Source organism: Doryrhamphus excisus, linkage group LG7 (genome assembly GCF_037039965.1).
Source record: "Doryrhamphus excisus strain RoL-2023G ecotype Guam linkage group LG7, RoL_Dexc_Guam_v1.1, whole genome shotgun sequence".
In the NCBI taxonomy this organism is placed as follows: Eukaryota; Metazoa; Chordata; class Actinopteri; order Syngnathiformes; family Syngnathidae; genus Doryrhamphus; species Doryrhamphus excisus.
Window position 1 is genome coordinate 22,905,477 of NC_136363.1, and position 20,780 is coordinate 22,926,256.

The following is a 20,780-nucleotide window of genomic DNA, read 5'->3' on the forward strand; positions in this document are numbered from 1 at the left end:
TGCCAGGGTAAACGCCACTGTTGTGGCGGTGGACAGGTGTGCAACGTGCCCGAAGAGCACACTGCAATTAAAAGAATCACGGCTGATTCCCAACATCTGTCCAGACACATTAGGAGCTTTCTTTCCGGCTTCCTCCATCGGGGAAGGGAATCACATTAAAGGATTAAAGTCATTGAGCCAAGTTTGCTCCTGGTTGACTTGGAAAGCAGCGAAGAGCCAACAGGTCATTACTTGCCTCAATATTGACGCTGGCCATTGATTTGTGGAATTTGCCACTGCTCGCTGCAACCCATGACTAGTTTATGGATGTGGATATAAAATACGCAGCATCCGTGATCGTTCTGCCGTGCTTTCTCTTCTACTTCCAGGGAAAACTACTTTTGTTTCAACGCCATCTCACATAAGGATTGGGATGGTGGGCAACATTCCAAGACATGTCTTTCTCTTTTCTCTGTGTTCCAAACAGGTAAAAAAAAAAAGAGGCAGGCAATGAATGCAACAAATGGGACCCACCTACAAAGGCAGCTATTAAACCACCCCCAAAAAGCTCCAACAAGGTTTTCTATCCACGCTGTGAGCATGTAGTACCAGGTACATTCATGCTAACATGTCATACATGGAGTATTGTAGTATAACGTCCTTCCTGGGTGCATTGATGTCACATAGCGACTTAGAAAGGAAGGCTACACCTAGCGTCCCAAACATAAACACAGCTCCAATATGTAGCTGCTAGCCGGCTATGCTAGCTGCCAGGTGTCGCTACACCAGTAACGTAGTTCTCGGACGTAACAACGCGTCCTTTTCCTGCGTTCTTTTTAGCTGCTTTTCCATGTTTGGAAGGCACGGAGTAGGGAATGTGTGTCATGTCTCCCAAGGATTGTGGATGATGGGAAAAGTTCCTAGAACGTCGCGTAGCAAGAGACCAGGGTGTCATCTCGTTATCCCGATTGATGCCCGCGTGACGCTAAACCCACTGGCGCCGCAGTCACTGAAATGTTTATTCAGTTAACGGGGACCAATCTCTCTCCTCAATGAGATTGCGTCGTGGCGACGGCGGCATCCACTCGGCAGTAGATAAGCATCCCCCGCTGTTTGTTTGTATTTTGGCGCCTTCCCATATACCTCTGAGAGCGTCTTCCAAAATTAGATCAAAACAATATAAAACAGGAAAGCCAGAGGCAGCGGTCCGGAAACGCAATAACACGCGCTTTCTCATTTCCAGCATTAATGAAGTTCATGCATTACAGTTTAGTGTAATTCGTACAAATTGAACGATGAGCTTTTGGCATTAGCGGCCGCCAACGAGGGCGCTGACAACTTCATTAGCATAAGTAGAAGTGTGTGTCATAAAAATCATATTGAAAATTGTTCCCCAAATTGCGATGTTGCTTCTTTATGAGGTTATTTCAACACGACTTGCGGTAATAGAATGTTCTTTACCCTCCGGTGCATATTAAACTCGCTAATCTTCTGCTCTGACTCCACAAACAGGAACATGCGTCTTACTTCCTGCCACGTTTATTTACAATATAAAAGCTTGGCTTTCTTCAAAGCCATTCAGCATTTCCTTTCTTTAAGAGCCAAGTATGAAAAGAGCTCATATTCTGGCCATGAATGACGACAACGAGCGTGGAACCCAAGCACTCGTGCAATGGAGTCGTTCATAAATGACACCAGATCTTCTCGCGGTGCCCACAGCTTTCCATTCATCACGCTGGAAGGAAGCGCCGGCCCCGGTGACAGCCAATCAGAGGCATCCGTCCACCGGCAAGTGGAATGTTCATCTGGTTATCTTCCTTGCTCCTCTTCCAGACAAAGATGGCCGAGAGCGTCCACTTGGTAGCTGGTGTTTACGCCAGCGTGGCGTGCATGCCGTGAGGGACCTAAAACTCAACTGTCCACCAAAAATGGGCCTGATTAAGAATGGACCCCCAGGACCCCCAGCTAGTGTGACCCAGGATGTGACACATACTAAGTACTGTATGGAAAATCAGTGAATAAGATACTGTAGTACCTAAAATAGTGCAGAAATATTCTTAGTTTTTCCACCAGCCGTATGTTAGTGGTGCACACTTATTTTTTTTTTTATGTTTTTCAAGTGAAAAGAGATTGTGAGTTTGGTGAACTTGCGTAACAGTTCCATGTTCACCGAGTGTGTTCGGCCTTGTTTGGGTCAGGTCATCATGGCGGACCCTTATTCAGCCTGCGGTCGCCTGTGCTATTGTGGAGTCCAGGTTCCGTCCGCTGACATCAAGACTCGTGTCAAGTCTGAAGAATCCATCCTGTAAAAAGAAATAAAAGTTTGTGATTGGTCTGTTCCAACAATCTGGTCACAGTTTGTCAGTAAGCAGATGGTTGAAGTTTGCTAAACGTGACATCAAACATGGTCTACACTCTCCTCACAAGTTTGAGGATGTGACGTTGGCGTGAAGAACTTCCCCAAGTCCAAGGTGACGGGCTGTGGCGCTTCTGCCACTGATGAATCAATAGGTGGCAAATTACAAAGGGCCATTGTTGCTGATTAATGACGCCATTTGATTGGATGGGAGGCAGGTGCACCATGGACACCTCAACCGGGCGGTCAAAGCCAGCGAAAGGCCCGAGCGCCACTTCCTGCTTTTCCTATTAGGAGCCAGCATGTCCCCTGTCTCCTGGAAGAGCCGTGCTCTTTATTGATTAATGACCCTAATTCATTACAGGAAGCAAGCCTGCAAGTTAGGCTAAATGCGCTATTAATCAACGCCGGCCATCACGTTATGAAGGCCTGCGTCTGAATTAGCCCACGCTCGCCATCGGGTTGTTCCTCCTGCAGCAGGAAGTCAAGTGGCTGATTTGAGCAGGAATTAAGAGAGCGTCGTCGCCCTAATACGAGCTGTCCCGGATGACAAATGTCTCTGGGAGGCGGCGGCCATCATTTCTCATGATGGAGGAACCGCCATGTTGTTCAGTCAAAGCCGCCACGAGAAGGAAACGCCCTCAGAAGGCATCCATTCATTTGGCGATGGGAGCGGGAAAAGGCCCGCAGCAGCAAATGCATCATGGCTAAATCAACAATATTACATGAAGCTGAGAACAGATGGGGGGTTAAAGGGCTGCAGGCCACTTGCCACTCGATGCGGGCCCTCGCCGGCCCCAGGGCCGCCGTTTCCTATTGCGTGGCCACGGTATGACGTTTTAAAGCCGGCTTTGTTCATCGGCATTTCTCAGTGCTCAGCCCACTGCGTCCATATTGCCATATCTCCATATCGCCACATCTCCATATCTCCACATCTCCATACCTCCATATCTCCATATCGACCATATCTCCATATCGACCATATCTCCATATCGACCATATCTCCATATCTCCATATCGCCACATCTCCATATCTCCATATCTCCATATCTCCATATCTCCATATCTCCATATCGCCACATCTCCATATCTCCATATCTCCATATCGCCACATCTCCATATCTCCACATCTCCATACTTCCATATCTCCATATCGCCATATCGACCATATCTCCATATCGACCATATCTCCATATCTCCATATCGCCATATCTCCATATCTCCATATCGACCATATCTCCATATCTCCATATCGACCATATCTCCATATCGCCATATCTCCATATCTCCACATCTCCATATCTCCATATCACCACATCTCCATATCGCCATATCTCCATATCGACCATATCTCCATATCGCCACATCTCCATATCGCCATATCTCCATATCTCCATATCGACCATATCTCCATATCTCCATATCTCCACATCTCCATATCTCCATATCGCCACATCTCCATATCTCCATATCGCCACATCTCCATATCGACCATATCTCCATATCGACCATATCTCCATATCTCCATATCGACATATCGCCACATCTCCATATCGCCATATCTCCATATCTCCATATCTCCATATCGACCATATCTCCATATCTCCATATCGCCACATCTCCATATCTCCATATCTCCATATCGACCATATCTCCATATCTCCATATCTCCATATCGCCACATCTCCATATCTCCATATCTCCATATCGACCATATCTCCATATCTCCATATCTCCATATCTCCATATCGCCACATCTCCATATCTCCATATCTCCATATCGCCACATCTCCATATCTCCATATCTCCATTCCACAGCTCCCCGAGGACCCCCCTTTCAAGGAGGAAGTGCCTCCTCTTCTACTTTTTTGGCTCTTATGTCAAGTTCATAACGTTCAAATGATATTAAAATCATTATGTACAGTACATAATATGGAATAATTTGACATAATACATTTTATATTTGCTGTATATTTATATATTTGTTTGCTATTATGCTATTATACTTTATTTGTGGTGGCCCCGCCACCAATACATATACAATACAATACATACCTGCCTACCCAGTGCCACAGATAGATTGCAGTCCTGTGTGAACCGATATTGTCGGCCAATAAAGATTCCATTTGCTTCTTGTAGGAATCTTCGGGATATCAGATCTGGACTACGGAATATTAGTAAAATATGACAAAGCTCCGGCTGCCGTGCCGAGGTGAACATGTTGTGTTTTTGTCAGCTTGAGTGCCTCTGTGCCGACTTCCTGGTAGTTTATTTTGATCCGGTGTCTTTCTTTTGCATTTATTTCCCTAAAGTGTTGACATGGTTTCAAAACAGTATTTATTCCAGGTGAGTCAATTATGACTTGGTGACTAATGATGATTATTTATTGATGGCCACTCCAAGGGGACCTGTTATGTTCCCTTTGGGGCTGTGTGTCGAGTGGTGGACTCCTATAGAGCATCTCCACACCATAACCAGCACACAAAGCTTTCTAGTTCTTCCAGAATCTGCACCTACTTGTTCTCCAACCACTTGTTCCTGATGGTGGCGTCTTTAGGATTTGGAAACAGATGTGGCATTCCCGTACAAGCCTTTGCTAGCAACGTAAACAGAGGGGCGGAGCTTGAGGGAGGGTGTATATGGCTTACAGCCACGCCCATATAAGGAAGCCTGCTTCTCTGTGACATCACAAAGGACCAGTTTTGCAACGCCCTCTGAAACTGAGCGTTCAAAGCCGTCCCAAACTTCCCTCAGGGCTTACTTCCAAATACGTAAACCTCATGATCTGCAACTTTGGCATGGTTGAACACAAAAGCGTTCCCTTTAACCGACGACACCTGAAGCATTCACAGAGTTGGAGCCACTTCCACGTATAAATGTCAGATTTTATATTGAACAACCATAAGATGCTGTTGCGATGTTGGATGGACAGGGTCACTGACAGCTCACACCGGGACGGGGTCAAGATGTCCCCAATGAAGAACGACCCCCCCTCCCTCCCCCTCGCAAGATGCAAGGTGATCGTTAAAAAAGGCTAATGTGCCGCATTATCAAATTGTCCGTGCGCCGCACGTCGAGGCGCCGGCAGTTTGGCTTGAGAGGAGCGGCACGCATGGCTTGGCTTCATCCCGCCAAAGAAAGGCAATGTCCCGTGATGATGGGGCATCAATCCGCGCTTTGTCAGAACCTGGCTGCAGCAATAGCACCTTGTTAGATGGAGGTGCTCAATCAGGGGAGCGCTGGAGTGCCCGGGCCAGGTCGAGAGCGGTGATTACCGGGCGGCGGCTGTCCAAAGCCGCTGAAATGCTCCACCTCGCAGCAGGAGGCCCTCTGACATTCAAGCCTGCATTTTCTGAATCAGCCTTGAGTGATTAGGGCAGCGGCGGGCGAAAGGACAGATCAAACAATTATTCCTCCTCACCTTCCTCGCCATCCTTTTGACGAAAAGCACCGATGGGACATTTCCGCCCTTTTAATCCACTCTGGTACGCTCTCTTTTTTAGCATCGCCATTTCACTGCATGCACGCTCCACTCGGATGCTGCAAAAGCATGCACACGAGTCAAAGACTCGTTCAAAACTCTTCTTTAACCGAATCGGGACTAACTCGTCATACGTACTTGTCTGTTCACCCGCTCACTGACTCACCCTTGCCAGGAAAGCGTGTCAGCTGTTAGTCTGGACTGTATTTTTAGAAATGGACCAACACATCTGCTCCTTGACGGGCCCCTTCCTGCTCGAGCTGGACACAGACCAAAACAACCGTTCACTCGCTCAGCACCACAGATTCTCTGACTCACGGATGCTCAAGGTCGACTCCAGGTTCACTAACTCATGGGTGCTCTGCAAAGACTGGAGTTTTACTGACATGGGTGGATGGAGATGGGAGTTTCACTCATTCACCGGTGCTCGACGAAACCTCCAGTTTCACTGACTCACGACTTGGCAAAGCCTTGAGTGTCACTGATTCATGAATCGCCGACGCCTCCAGTCTCACCGACTCATGGCTTGACGAAACCTCGAGTTTCACGACTTGACAAAGCCTCGAGTTTCACCGACTCGTGTGCTTGAGTCAGACTGGAGTTGGACTGACTCCCAAGTGTGACGACTCAAGGGAACCCAGTACCCGATACACTTCAGTGAGTGAGTCATAAGAAGTGGAGTCAGTTCGATTACGACTTTTTTATGACTTTTAATTGGAGGATTTGATCTATTTGGAGAGTAACAGGCCTTTAAAAATCATGACTTTAGTACATGTAGTTCTGTGATTGTGGCCAAAACAAGCATTTTAAAAGGGAGTATTACGGTAGTAGTACTACTGTCATACCGCCGTTAGAAGTACTTCCCACTTGCATATCAGGTGTTTTTCCTGGTCAGCACACGTGGCCCTGGACTGTATGTGATGCGTATTGCATATGTTGTGTACTTTGGGAGCTTTCATCCTGGAGTATCTGAGGCCGGCCTGCGGGTCAAAGGTCACACAGCTTTCAGAGGGAATGCTGATTTGAAATTTCCAGCAGTTGTTTTGGAGAATTCCCTCGCTGGCTTTGAAGTTTGCCCCCCCACCGAGTGTCCTAACTTTGACACCGGGAGCTGTGGCTGCGCCTATTTATACTTCATGTGGGAGAATGGACCCCACCCCCACTTTTTGGTTGCAGAGACCATCTCAGGAGTATTTATTTACTTGGTCCTTTTACATTTTACATTACAGTTACTAGTTACTTCCCCCAAAAAGTAATTGAAATACACCTTGACGGATGTAATGATTACTTTTGGGAAAAGTTGAAATGGGGTGTAGTTTGGTGGTGGGGGTGTCCCGTTTTTATTTCATGACTTGCGCTACATTTTTCAGCGGTAAGCCCCGCCTCCCTGCTATGACGACAGACGGAGGAACAACAAATATCCCAGAAGATACCCTCAATATGTGTGAAGTTGACGGCAGTGAATAGGAGTCTTTGAATGCAACACGGTTAAAGTGTGATTCAAATGCTCCAAAACTGGTGTTGGGTAAATACGTGTGCTAGCTTGACTTATCAAGTACTTTCAGACATTGTTGCAAATTGTGATTAATCAGGATTCATGGGGAAAATCAGATTAATCTGATGAAAACATTTTAATCATTTGACACCCGTAGCCTGAGGGCTGAGCTCGTGACTTGCTGTTGTCTACTAAAACGCTAGGGGGCAACCGCAGCTCTTGCTGACTGGCTGTTTAGTTTCCTGTGTACACAGGAGTTGTGTGTTCCTCCATCGGCCAGTTGATTGACAGCGACTGTGGTATTCGATAAAAGCTGTAAATCTATTCTGTTTCCACGAAAGCAGAGTTTCTGTATGACGTTTCGGTTTTAGGTTTTTGGCCTGTCTGGTGTGTTGCAGACCAAAGCACCAAGTGCTGGTGTCGGTTCTTGGCAGCCGGCAACATCGGCGATGTCGGAGAATGGCGGAAAGCGTGCTTTTGTCTTTCGGTGGTTTTGTTGTTGTGGTGTTTTTCCAGCGAGCCATCAGGGTCGCAGTCACGGAGTCCAAAGCGATGCATCTCCTCCGATTCTCACACTCTATTGATTCTCCTCCTGAAATGTATGTTGCCTTTCAGCGCGGGCCCCCCTGCCGGGACCCTCAGCGACTCCCCCGGCGCGGGGGTCACGGCGACACAAGAGTCTCGGCCCAGACGCCGAGTGATCCTCTCGCATGCGCCGGCATGGCCGGTGATTGAAGGAGCTGACTTCAAACCTGCTGGCCGTCCTGCTCTTGTTGTGTTGCCACGCCATAAAGTGTAAATCTTCCGCTCTAACGCGCAGGACAGAAAGACGTGACGACGCGGAGGGAGAGAAAGGGAAAGGAAAAAGCTCAGGCCCGCCGGTCCACCTCCGCCAGTGTTTTGTGAGCGTGTGTGAACCAAAGAGGCTTCCAGCGCCGCACTGTGCCATCACTACGGCCACGTCCAAGCCCTCGGCAAAAATGCACTTGCCGGTTTGAGAAAATGCGATAGAAGTCGGCCATAAATCACCTAAATTTTCATGCAAATGGCCTCCTCCGCGGGGCGTCCGTGTCGTGTGTGCATCGGCATGGGCGGCACATGAAAAGGTGCGCTTAAAGGAGAACTCGCTGAATGCGCGCAGAAACTTCAAGGTCAAATAACGACTGTGACGAGCACGCACAATGGCGAGGTGCAACAAGACAACGGCGGCATCGAGGCTTTTATCTCCCAGCTGAAGGGGAGCGATCCGGCCGCCATCCCAGAGGGGGCTGATCAATCACCGCCTGAGTGGTTCAAACTGTTGGTGCCCCGTTCCGCATCTATCACCGTCCCGCACTTTCAATTAGAGCACGGCCAAATAGACTCCCGCCACTTGATTTATGGCGCAGGACTAATTACACAAGCTTGGCGGCCGCGCCTCGCACTTGACGACCGTATTGTCTTGCGTGACGCTTGCGAGGCCTTGGCGTTTTCATGTCCGCACACAAAAGACGCTTGATGATGACACGCAGGACAAGAAGACCAAAGAGCCGACACTCCGGTCTTCTTTGGAGGTGCAGAAAGATCTCCTTCGCCGACTCCTGCTTTGTCCTCGCTACTGAATAACATCTTCATACGTCTTCTTACATGCCGCTCATTCCCAACGGGATGGAGTCATGGAAATACGGGCTACACAACCAGGGGACACAACCAGGGTACACAACCAGGGTACAGCGCCACCTTTTTATTAAAGTGGAGCGATGTTTCAGTCTCCCTCTTCACTGGGGACTGACTGCAGACTTATGGGAAACAACCTAAGTTCCTTTGGATTCACCCATTCTTAATCTGGACTCCATCCATCCATCATCCGTCCATTCATCTGTCCATCTGTAGGTCCATCCATCCATCCATCTGTCCATCATCCATCCATTCATCCGTCAGTCCATCCATCATCCATCCAATCATCCACCCATCCATCCATCCATCATCCATCCATTCATCCGTCCATCATCCATCCATTCATCCGCCCATCTGTCCATCATCCATCCATTCATCCGTCCATCTGTCCATCATCCATCCGTCCATCATCCATCCATTCATCTGTCCATCCATCCATCCATTATCCATTCATCCGTCCATCCATCCATCTGTCCATCATCCATCCATCAGTATGTCCATCCATCCATCTTTTCATCATCCATCCATTCATCTGTTCGTCCATCCATCATCCATCCATTCATCCATCCATCATCCATCCATCCGTAGGTCCATCTATTCATCTGTCCATCATCCATCCATCCATCCATCCATCCATCCGTCCATCATCCATTAATCCGTCCATCTGTCCATCATCCATCCATTCATCTGTCCATCCATCCATCCATTATCCATTCATCCGTCCATCCATCCATCTGTCCATCATCCATCCATCAGTATGTCCATCCATCCATCTTTTCATCATCCAGCCATTCATCTGTTCATCCATCCATCATCCATCCATCATCCATCCATCCGTAGGTCCATCCATTCATCTGTCCATCATCCATCCATCCATCCGTCCATCATCCATTAATCCGTCCATCTGTCCATCATCCATCCATTCATCTGTCTGTCCACCCATTCATCTGTCCATCCATCATCCATCCATTCATCCGTCCGTCCATCCATCCGTCCATTCATCCGTCCATCCATCCTTCCATCCCTCCATCCATCCATTTTCTCTACCACTTATCCTCACGTGGTTGAATAAAGCATATTAGTCACATAATCTGCATATTACTCCAAAGAGTACGCCGTTTGTAGCCGGTGATGCTTTAGTGTTCAAACCCTCCTGTTGGCTTTCTCCTGGAGCCAGGAACTGGTTCCAGGGAAGTCTCCTGGTCTCAACGTGGTACGTGAATACAAACACTGATGATAGACTTTGACCTTGGGAGCCTCGATGAAGCTCGGCTGTCTCTGCATCATCGTCACATTTAACACACTAATCAGTGCATCACGGGACGCTTCCACACCGAGTGGAGGTGTTTCATGAAGCGCAAGCTTGCCTCCAAGTGGGACCGCAAGCGCGTGGAACTGAGGTGGCAGAAATCAGATGTCACCTTCTCCATGGCTGAGCTTAAAAGGATTTCACGCTAGCCTAGCAAAGTCGTCACGTCCTAATAAGGCGCTACACCGGAGACAAGCCGTTGGAGTGATCACCATTTTCTTTAAGGCGCGTCGCAATCCCAGCGGTGACATACTGGGGGGGCGGGGGGGTACCATAAGGATAAGCAAAATACACTTTTTTAAATGACAAAGATGCCCTCTGTATGAAATGGTTTGGTCCATTCTACTGTTTAATCCCACCATCTTGGATGCGTGGTACAGTCGAGCCACGCCTTTTGTTGTTTTCCTGATACGCCCTGGCTGCTCCCCCTCTAAACCCCCCTGCTAGGAACCTTCTTTGGCCCCGTGTCGGGTTATTTAGCAGTCACAGAGTGAGTCAGCGGCGCCTAGGGTGCTTTGTTTGGGTGCTGGGTTTCAGGGATGGTGCAGTACAGCTGTACTGTTACACCTGTAACAGTACAGCTGTAACGCCTGTAACGGGGTGATGCAGCACAGGAAATGTTGTATCATACGAAAACAGGCAACATTTGAACCGAGGTTTGATTAAGTTTCTCATTTCACAGCAACTCTGGTGCATTCAAAGACAGCCAAACCAAGTGGTAAATGTCAACCCCTGGTGAAGCAACTTTACCAGACATCTTCATGTCCTGTAGACGCTGAGCTCTTTGAGCGGAGGTCCATGCCTGCTGCTTCCTGTGGGAGTTATTAGCAGCTGGGGGTGAAGGAGAATGAGTTTTGCAAGAAACCAAATCAGAAAAAGTAACCTTTAAACCCAAAATTGTTCCATTTACAGGACTGCGACTGACTGGAGGAGGAAGCAGCAGCGTACATGTTTGTAGTCGTAGGACTCGTCAACATGGAACGGGATTCCTGTTAAATTTCCGTTTCCGTTTCCATCAGAACGTCTGAAAGAGGGCAGCGAAAAAGGGATTAAAAACAAGCTCAGACATCGACACGAGGCTCCACTCCCATTCGAATTTGAGAGGTGACGATCGGCCGTCCGATCGGGACGGAGGTGTCGGTTCAGAGCTTAGCTGGAGGCGCTGCTCCGCCTCCTCCGAGCGAGATGAAAGAAGGTTCTGCTTAGTGTGTACGCTCCTAAACACCTTTGATGGACGCCGCGGACCGGCACGCCCTCCCCTTTCCGAGACGCGCGCTGACACCAGATGATCTGCTTCAGGTAGAAAGCATCTCAAAGTGCTTGGCGTTGCAAGTCGTGGTGAGAGGTTGATTTCAAAGTCAGTCGGATCCACACATTTCCTGCCCGTTGATGTGTGCTGAAGTCCTTAATCGGCCTGCTGGTTCTGCTCGTCCCTCAATGTCACGCATCCGCTTGAAGGTGGGACGTATCAGCCCACCGTGGCAATAATGCTGCTTTATCTGCTCTTGTCAGGCCGAGGTCCCTCTCACGTGGAAGAGGGGGAGCCATGGAAGCTGGCGAATGGTTGATTTGCCTTTTCCCACGCTTGTCGGCCTGTGTTGATGTGCGGGAGGTTCTCCTATAATGTCGCCTGTACCTGAAGTACACAGCAAGGGAGGGACGGACAGGGAGCGGATCTTCATCCTCCATCGTGGTTTGAGCCCAAAATAAAAAACCTATGCTGACTTTTCCCCTCGTCCCATTCCACTTCACTTTCACTTTCCTTTTCCTTGACACACTCTCAGCCGCCGTAGAGACTCGATGTGAGACATGCTCTAACTGGAGAAATAAGTTGCTCGTTGGCAACAAACACACCTTCTAGGAGGTTAAAGGTCACCTGAAATATGTCATTTCCCTTTCCTTCATCCTGTTTATGAATTTAGTTGTGTTCCGCATGTAAAACTATAAAACCATATTTTGGGTGAACGCTTTTGGAACCGATCAATTGGATTAGGGAAAATGTTATTTGCTCCCAGGGGGTTTCAGCTGGAATCGGACCTTGTGGAACCGATAAATGACGCTAACCGAAGGACAAGGATTCCAATGCACTTGTATGCTCGTACTACTACAACTACTACTACTACTACTACTACTACTACTACATATGGGTTCATAGTGAAAGACAGTAAACAGAACCAATGCATCCACACATGAAATGAACAACCCGGGTCAACCTGGAACGGCCAATTAGAGGATGGTATTCAAATGTATTCAATGGACACCCAAAGATGGTTCGCTGTTGGTAGCATCATGGCCGCCTCTTGCCCCGACATTCCTTGTGTGCACCCCCAGCATCCCCGTCGGGGCTGCCGTCCGGTCTTCTACTGAACAAACACCAGCACCGTTTGCAGGTTGGCGGCTCCCTCACCTCCGCCCGCTTCTCTTTCAAAGTGCCATTACTGGGAGGAAAGACAAGCGAGACCACAGGCCTGACTTTGGAGGACGTTATATGGCAGGGATTAGATGGGAGGACGCAGTGGAAGGAAAGGAACGATCCTCGTATGTCTGCTCAGGCTAAGATCTAACGTAAATATTGATTCTCCTGCTAATGAACACGTGTACATGATTCAGGGTGGAGCGTTACCACAGCCTAATAATAATAGAATAGATCTTCTTAGCTTAGCACGCTCAAGGCCGGGTTTGTTGCCTTCAGGTGCTTCCTTCTCCTTGCTGCAAGGTCCAGCCGAAGCCTGACGGAAAGGGCGGCTTGTTGTTGCGTATTCATGACCAGGCCCGACACAAAGGGGGGGCGGGATGTTGTGTTTAGTGATTTGACGCAAACAACAATGATGCCGGGACAGCGAGTGTGAAAGCGCCGCATCGGGTCACCAGCGGAGCGCCACAATGGCCGCCATGCATCACAACAGCCAGGACGGCCCGATATTAACATTTCCTTTCTTTTCTCCAAGCCGCAGAGGCTGAATGGGAATCAGCAGATAATAAGAAATTAAAAGGTAAAGAGGGTGCGAGGGGGAAGGCAAATCCTCGCCCCGGGGGCTTCACGTCGGAGCACAATGGCCACGGAGGCAGTAAAGAGTCCATGTTTCTTATTGGGCCCCTCCCCTAGCGCCACCTGCATGACAATTAACCTCATGGCAACCTTGAGGTCCGATTAGCGCTGGCCTTTTGTCTTGCTGCCATTAATGCGTGGCCCCCGCCGCCCCCACACAAATCAAACCACTTTCTGCCCGCCTCTTTCGCTGCTGGCGCTGGTTTGATACCTGACCGGCTTAGCGACCTGATGTCTTTCTATTTCTGCCACCGTGTGGTTGCGTGCCACGAGTCGGGGGCGGTTAGGGGACACGCTCGGAGCTAATGTTGATAGTCGGCTGAAAGCGTATGAAACGCACGCCAGATGTCGGGGGAAGCCCTGGAGGAATAAAGCAACACATTAAAACATAATATTACCTCATGGACTTGAAGTGCAATCACCGCCCCCCCCGGGGGGGCTGTTAGGCGATGTGTTGCCGCCGCACTTTAAATCTCAACAACCTCCAAGTCACGCGGCCCACACGGCGACGAAACCCCAGCGACGGCATCCCATGTTGTCCTTTTCTTAGCAACGGATCTCCCGGAGGGTACTTTAACTCATCTCGGTCCTCAAAGCTTTTGGTCCCGCCACGGGATGACTCTTGAGTTTGAACTTTGCAGGAAGAAGCGCTTGCCTAAAGATGCAAACTGGGCATTGGTGGCTAATAGTCGGCACCACTCGGTGGTTGGAAGGTGCGATACACCAGGGGTCCCCGACCTTTTTTGCACCACGGACCGCTGTGATTTGGGTCTTCTTTTCACGGACCGGCAAATGTAAAATAACACGACGGGGCTAAAAGCATAACTCACCTGCTGAATCAGTGGGATGCATGAGCTTGTTTTGTGGTCCTTCTAGGTGTGATGGGAGACAGTGAGTTGTTAAGAAATTATTTATTGTGCAGCCCGGTAACAAATGCGCCACAGACCGGTACCGGTACCCGACCCGGCAGTTGGGGACCCCTGCGATACACAACTTGATAATTTCTATGACTGTACATTGGGAAATAGGAGTGTAAAGGTGACATAGGGTTGCTATTTTATGTGTAGAGGGCTCTAATAATTCTAAGGATTAAACATGATTTGAAAATATTCCAATTATAAATAAGGAATCCTACTTTGGGAGATTCTTCTGGAGCATCTTACAGGTTTTGGGGGCACACCTGCCTGCAGGCTCAAACATTAGACACCCCGTGCTGTATCACGCAAGCTAGCTAACATGCAGGTGCAAAGATGCAAATAAGAAAGTAAAAATCATACAAATCACCACCATGTCACCTTATCCATGACCAGAGGCGTTACTTGTGGTGGGCGTACGTCCCTCAACGTCGTCGGGGTCCTGCTGGTTGGTGGGTTGGGTACCTGGCTTTTGGCCTGCCAGCGTCCAGCCAGGGGAGCGACAAACAGCAGCAAAAGCGGAGCCCGAATCCAACTTCCTCATATTTTCATCAGAACGCCGCCACGCCGCTCGGCTGCAGCGTGCACAGTTTTGCTCGCCAAATGATAAATGTAATGAACACGTATCGGAATTAAGTTACTACGCCTCACTTCTTTTGCATTGTAACAATACTAATTTGTCACGCCCGGCGCAGGAAGCGGGGAAAAAGGCACATAAACATGGCATACAGCTGGAGTTTATGGAGGGAATAAAAACTAAAGCGTATTAATATCCTTTAGAAAAATGCTTAGGCCTGTTGTTATCTTGCAGCAGATTCATCACGGCTCGTATTCATTGTCCAGACCCCCCGCGGGCACCATTGCTCATCCTCGCCATCCCACTCAACTGCATTATTTAGTTAACAAGTCATTCTGTCGCCCCGCAACAATCAGACTCAATCACACATCGTGGAACATAATATGTGCGTCTAATGCACGTTAGCGTCTCCGCTGACACATTAGGAAGAATCACGTCTTACCTCGGCCATCTTTTCATCGCACAAAAACCACACGGACATCCAAGCGGCGAGGGAGCTTGTCTGCCAGCGTTCCGGCGAGAAGGCGGGAGGATCCCGTCTTTTCTCCCAATTTCATCAGAATTCATGACAAAGAAGACACTTTTCTCACCGTGGATCTCCGCACTTTGGTGCAATTCACCGCAGACTGTTGGTCTAATGGACCAAATATTGGATGTGGGGGGGTCCATCATGAGTAGGGCTGCAGCTAAGGACGAGGTCTATGGACTATGTGAGGACTATGGGTTGGGACTGGGACTTAAGCCCCGTCCGGTAGTGCATCCATTTCTATGACAGCATTGACACATGCAGAGGTGCAAGTCTGAAGGTCTGCCTTGCTCATTGCCGTTGGGATCGAGGTCAGGGGGGGCGTCACGTGACCAGAACAAAACGTGTGTCTCTTCCGGGCCAACTTGGACCATGTGACCTTGAAAGGAGAACAGTTGTTCTCTTCCAGAGAGCTGCCAGTCTCGGAGCAGGTAGCGTTCCCCAGAAGGTCCCGGAAGATGATGAGGGCCGGCGCTAACGCTAATGAGGACGGATGGAACGGCGCCAACCCAAAAAGGAAGACGAGGAAGTCAAAGAAATGCTGCTGGTCGTCTTGTGGTCTGTCAGCCGCGTTGACGGGCGTTTGGGGGGACGTCTGATTTGGGAGCCGGCACCTGGCAGACGGAGAGATTTCACGCCAGGCCGGCGTGCCAAAGCGCCGGGCGTTCAACTCTGCTGATGTTGAGGGAGACGTCTTAGCAAGTGTTTTCATTGTGTTCCCTGTGATTGATCCTTAATGCTGCAGGACATATTCAAAGTGATGCACGGCGTCTTGGCCGAGTACGCCGCCGCTGACACGCTACGTCTCCGTCCCGCCGACAGCTGATTGGATTTCCTCAAAAGTTGGACAGCAGAAAGTCTCCCGCTGGGAGCAAAATTGACTTAGGTCTGTCGGCTGCGAGCGACATGAAGGCCGTCCGCCCTTATCTTCCTCCATCCCGTGTCGTCCCCCCGCCGACCCCGATGCTTTGCACCGCCATGCGAGCCGCAATCTCAAACACGGCACTGCCGTGTTTTTATACATGTCAGATTAACGCACTGGTGGGAGAAAGATGGAAAGCAAACCAGCATCTTGTTTGTGTGTCAACACACGATAAGACGCCGTTTGTGTTATCACCAGCACAAGCGTCCGTCTTCAACATGCCGTTATTATTATTATTATTATTAATATTATTATTATTATTATTATCTGCACCGCTCTCAGCGTCCTCACTCCAGCCGCTTCTCCAGCTGATAAGAACGTAGTCCAGGTTGACTTTATTTATTCCTGTTTATTCCAAACCTTTACACTCACTAGTCAACGCTGGTTTCATCCTACACAATTCCGTCTGGGAAGACCCACGGCTCCCCGACCGGGCGTACGCCTTCAAGCGGGTATGACGTACGCCTTTGTCTCGTTACTTTATTTCTACAGGCCTTCACCAGTTACCTTAAGCTTACACAAGTCCCCACTAGTACACACAAGTCCCCACTAGTACACACAAGTCCACACTAGTACACACAAGTCCCCACTAGTACACAAGTTGTGTAAGAGTAAATGTTAGCTTTAAGTGTAACATTCCAAAGCAAGTAGAAGTGGTCACGGTTTGGTCTTAAGGAGCTGATGTTATCCCAGCCAACGTCATCCCCAGAGTCCCAACGACCCCCCCACGAGTTGGGGGTGTCGGCCGGGTGAGGCCAAAACGTAGGACAAACCGAGGAGGTGTTCCCACACCGAGGAGGTGTACGGAAACATCTCCGTCCACAGTGGACTTTTATCAAAACAAAACCTCAAAACACATTTGGCCTCTGGAATGGGAATATTTTTCATGGGAAAGTAAATAATTATTAGTATCCCTTTTGTATCAAATCTGTACATTTCCATGTGGACGAAAGGTCTTCAGAAGGTATGCCATTTTCAAATCTCCAAAAAAACACTTCCAGGACATTCCCATCCCATTATAATGTTTGACAAGCCCAATGCATTTGTGGTGGTATAAATGTATTGGTAGCGGGCCGCCACAAGCCAATGAATGTCAGTGAAAGACTGCTGTCGTCTTTCTGCTGCTTTGTTGTTAATCCCACCCCTTCTAATTGTTTACATGTGTTCTACTAAGCCGCTTTCAACACAATTCCGTGTTAGTGCATACAAACGTAGTGAAGATCATTTCACCCACTGAGTTGCGCTTCTTTTAACTTCGAAGGTTGATGGCCCCCAACTTGGCCAAGCCGCCCTCCGAAGCACTTCCACGTCACTTCCTTCTCTCCGCTCCTCAGACTCGACTCCATCCCGGCCTTCATGGGGATCTACCCTGGCCCCCGCCTCCCCTCGGTATGGAATGTGTGCATTATGGCACCACTGACAGTGATTGATGCTTCCAACAATCCGTACGGCTGCCTTTCCCCTGCAGCTCCACTCCGGCTCCACTCCACCAAAGACAAAATCATCAGATATGGCTACAAACAATCGCCTTCAATTTTGACCAAATGGCCGCAGTTGCTTCCTAGCAGGTGGGGGAAGCAATTAGTTGATGAATGGAAGCCGCCGCAAGTTTCATAAGCAGCAAACACCTGGACTGCGAGCGCGTTTGGACTTATTATGATCAATCAGAGCAACAGGCGGCAGCCTAATTGGATGTACGCGGGATGTTTGCCATTTTATTTTGAAATCCCTCACAGCTGCGATGTTGATGGATGTCCTTGTTGACATAAAGTTGCGCAGTGTACTTGGCTACGCCGAGGAGATTTTCATGCACACGCTACGCTCATAAAAATGGATTCAACACATAAGTTCATTTTTATGAGCTCATTTTGGTGTGCCATTAAGTTTACATTCACCTCCGCTAATATTTCACTTATGAAAGTCTCACGTCACCACGCCCAAAAATTAGAGTTATCATATCATTGAAATTGGGTCCGTTTTTAGGATTCTCTTGTTTGGCTTTGACCGCTCGGATAAGCAATTCCATTCAATTATATTTATTATTTTTACTACTGCTGCTGCTATTAATAATAATAATTATTATTGTAAAAATGCATTTCCATAAAGCAACTTAAATTGCCTGTTTTGTTCATTCTAATGAACAAAACACTTGGGTCGCATCACATCGCCAACAAACTAGACTGCTTGGCTAAAAAACATACACACTCTTTTCTTGTTGTCCACTTCACTGAGGACACGCACACACACACACACACACACACACACACACAGTATTCCCGAGTGGTGGTGTTGAACGTCCACCTGGTGACCTTTTCTTCTCTCTCATGTACAGGCAATGTGATGCAGGGAGGCGGGGCTTAGCAGACACGATTGACAGCTGACTTGACTCCATTACATCATCACGACTTGAAGTTTTAGTGACGCTGCAAAACACACTCTGGCAGGAGCCCGGAATGACACACTTTTGTTTATGTGCTCACACACACACACACACACACACTGCAGTGAAGTCAGTGTACGACCGTGGAATCCAATCGAAAAAATAACCGTAAAATGAGGTTATAAGGGACAATTTTTGGGAAAATGTTTTTTGAACGATTTGTTCAAGAAAATATGCTTCTTTGAAAAAAACAACACAAAGCAGCTTCCTGTTTAACATGAAAAGGCAGAATTACATTTAAAACATTATCCCAAAAATAGTCCTTCATGGTGATGCTACTTTGGTGATGGTACCTTGATAATGGTACTTTGTAGTACTTTGTTGTACCAGGAAACGGCTGCGTGTGAATTTGATTTGACATTTTTGTGACATTTTCACAAGCGTCCGGAAAGAGATGGGGAATATTATTTTGATGAACTCTGGTAGCAGCAGACATTTTTTGCGTGCCACCCAGCGTTTGGGTGGTTTCTAATGTTCCTTTGAGCAAACGTCAGCCTTTCCTCATCAAATCATTAGACTGGGTGTCTATGCCTTCGTCTGCACGTCATTCCGTGACGTCTTGCCTTTACTCCACTCGTGTGCTTCGGATATTCTTTGGCGTTTGTTGGTCAAAGGGCACCAAAAGAAAAATGTGATGATAACCACAGAACAGGAAGTGGATATTTATATATATATATATATATATTTATATATGACATGACAGTCAGATGTTATAAAGACGTGAAGAGCAGCCTCCCAGGCAGCATTTGTTCCTGACTTTGCCCGGCGTATTCGTCAGTCAGGTGACCTGGGGTGAGTTTGTTTATAGATTGAAATACCGTCCGTCTGTCTTTCTATTAGACAGCAGGTTTTTTTTACTTGGACGACGACCTTTTTGTTCTATTAGACAGAGGTTGACTTCTTTTTCCACTTAAGAGGCTGCGTTGTAATGCCACACCTGTGTCAGGTAATCGACGTGCTTTCGTCTTTTCCACTTAAGACATTTAAGAAGCTTTAAGGGACTTTCTATCCGTCGTCTGTACGTGGAAATTCCCTTTACGCTTCCGATAGGAAAAGGGAAAAGGGGCCTTTCCTTTTTAGACGTGATAGAAGAGCTCATGTACTTACTTCCTTTCCTTCTTGCTACTCTTGCTCGTGGGAATGTTTGAGGGGTACAGCAGGGGCAGCTAATTGGACCACTTTCATTTAGCGATACCTCAAAAAGGGGGGTTGGGGGCGTACTTGAGGGGTACAAACATCAGCGGGTCAGCGCCTCCACAAATCTCCGGCACCGTCTAATAGCGTGTCACAGACTACAACTGATGCTACGGGGGTCACCGGGAGTCTATGCGTCACTATAATGAACACACACACTCACACACTCACACACACTCACACACACACCTCCCAGACAAAGTGGAGATGAATGTCCCAATCAGTGATGGGCTCAAATAATTCTTCAAAAATATTCCAACAGCAAAATAAAAAAATCATATCAATTATTTTCCTTTAAATTAATAATCATTTCAATCGAATCCAAGTAAAAATAATCCAAATACATTCTGTTGCAGGGCCCTAAAAGAAGCATTAAGTACCCCCCCCCACAGTGAGAAGAAATAAAAAATGACAATGTAGAATTTAGCTGTATGAATGTCAAAATATGTTTATGATTGTGTTGCTTGCAGCTGCTTCTAATATTCATCTTGACTGACGTGCGTGTGAAGGACAGATGAGTGCTACAAAGGCCCCACAATAATAAACATATTTACTCATGAACCGTCCCGATGACACACGTGACTAAGTCCGGGTTTTCCGGTGAAACCATTAGAACCATCTTGACTCCAGGGTCCCTAATGGAGTGGCCACTGCGCGTCAAAGTCAACATATTTACAAGACAACTCTCCGATGCTGTTCGGGTCGTGGAGCAGCAGATGGAAGCTGCTATTTCCCGGGTGGAGTCTCGGCTTTTGCCGGGTAAAAATAGACATCACGTGTCCTGAGTCCGCGCTGAGTGTGTGTTTAACTTTTATTTACTTCTCCATCTCTCACAACAATATAACACGCACACGTCAAATATTATTCATATGAATAAATAGT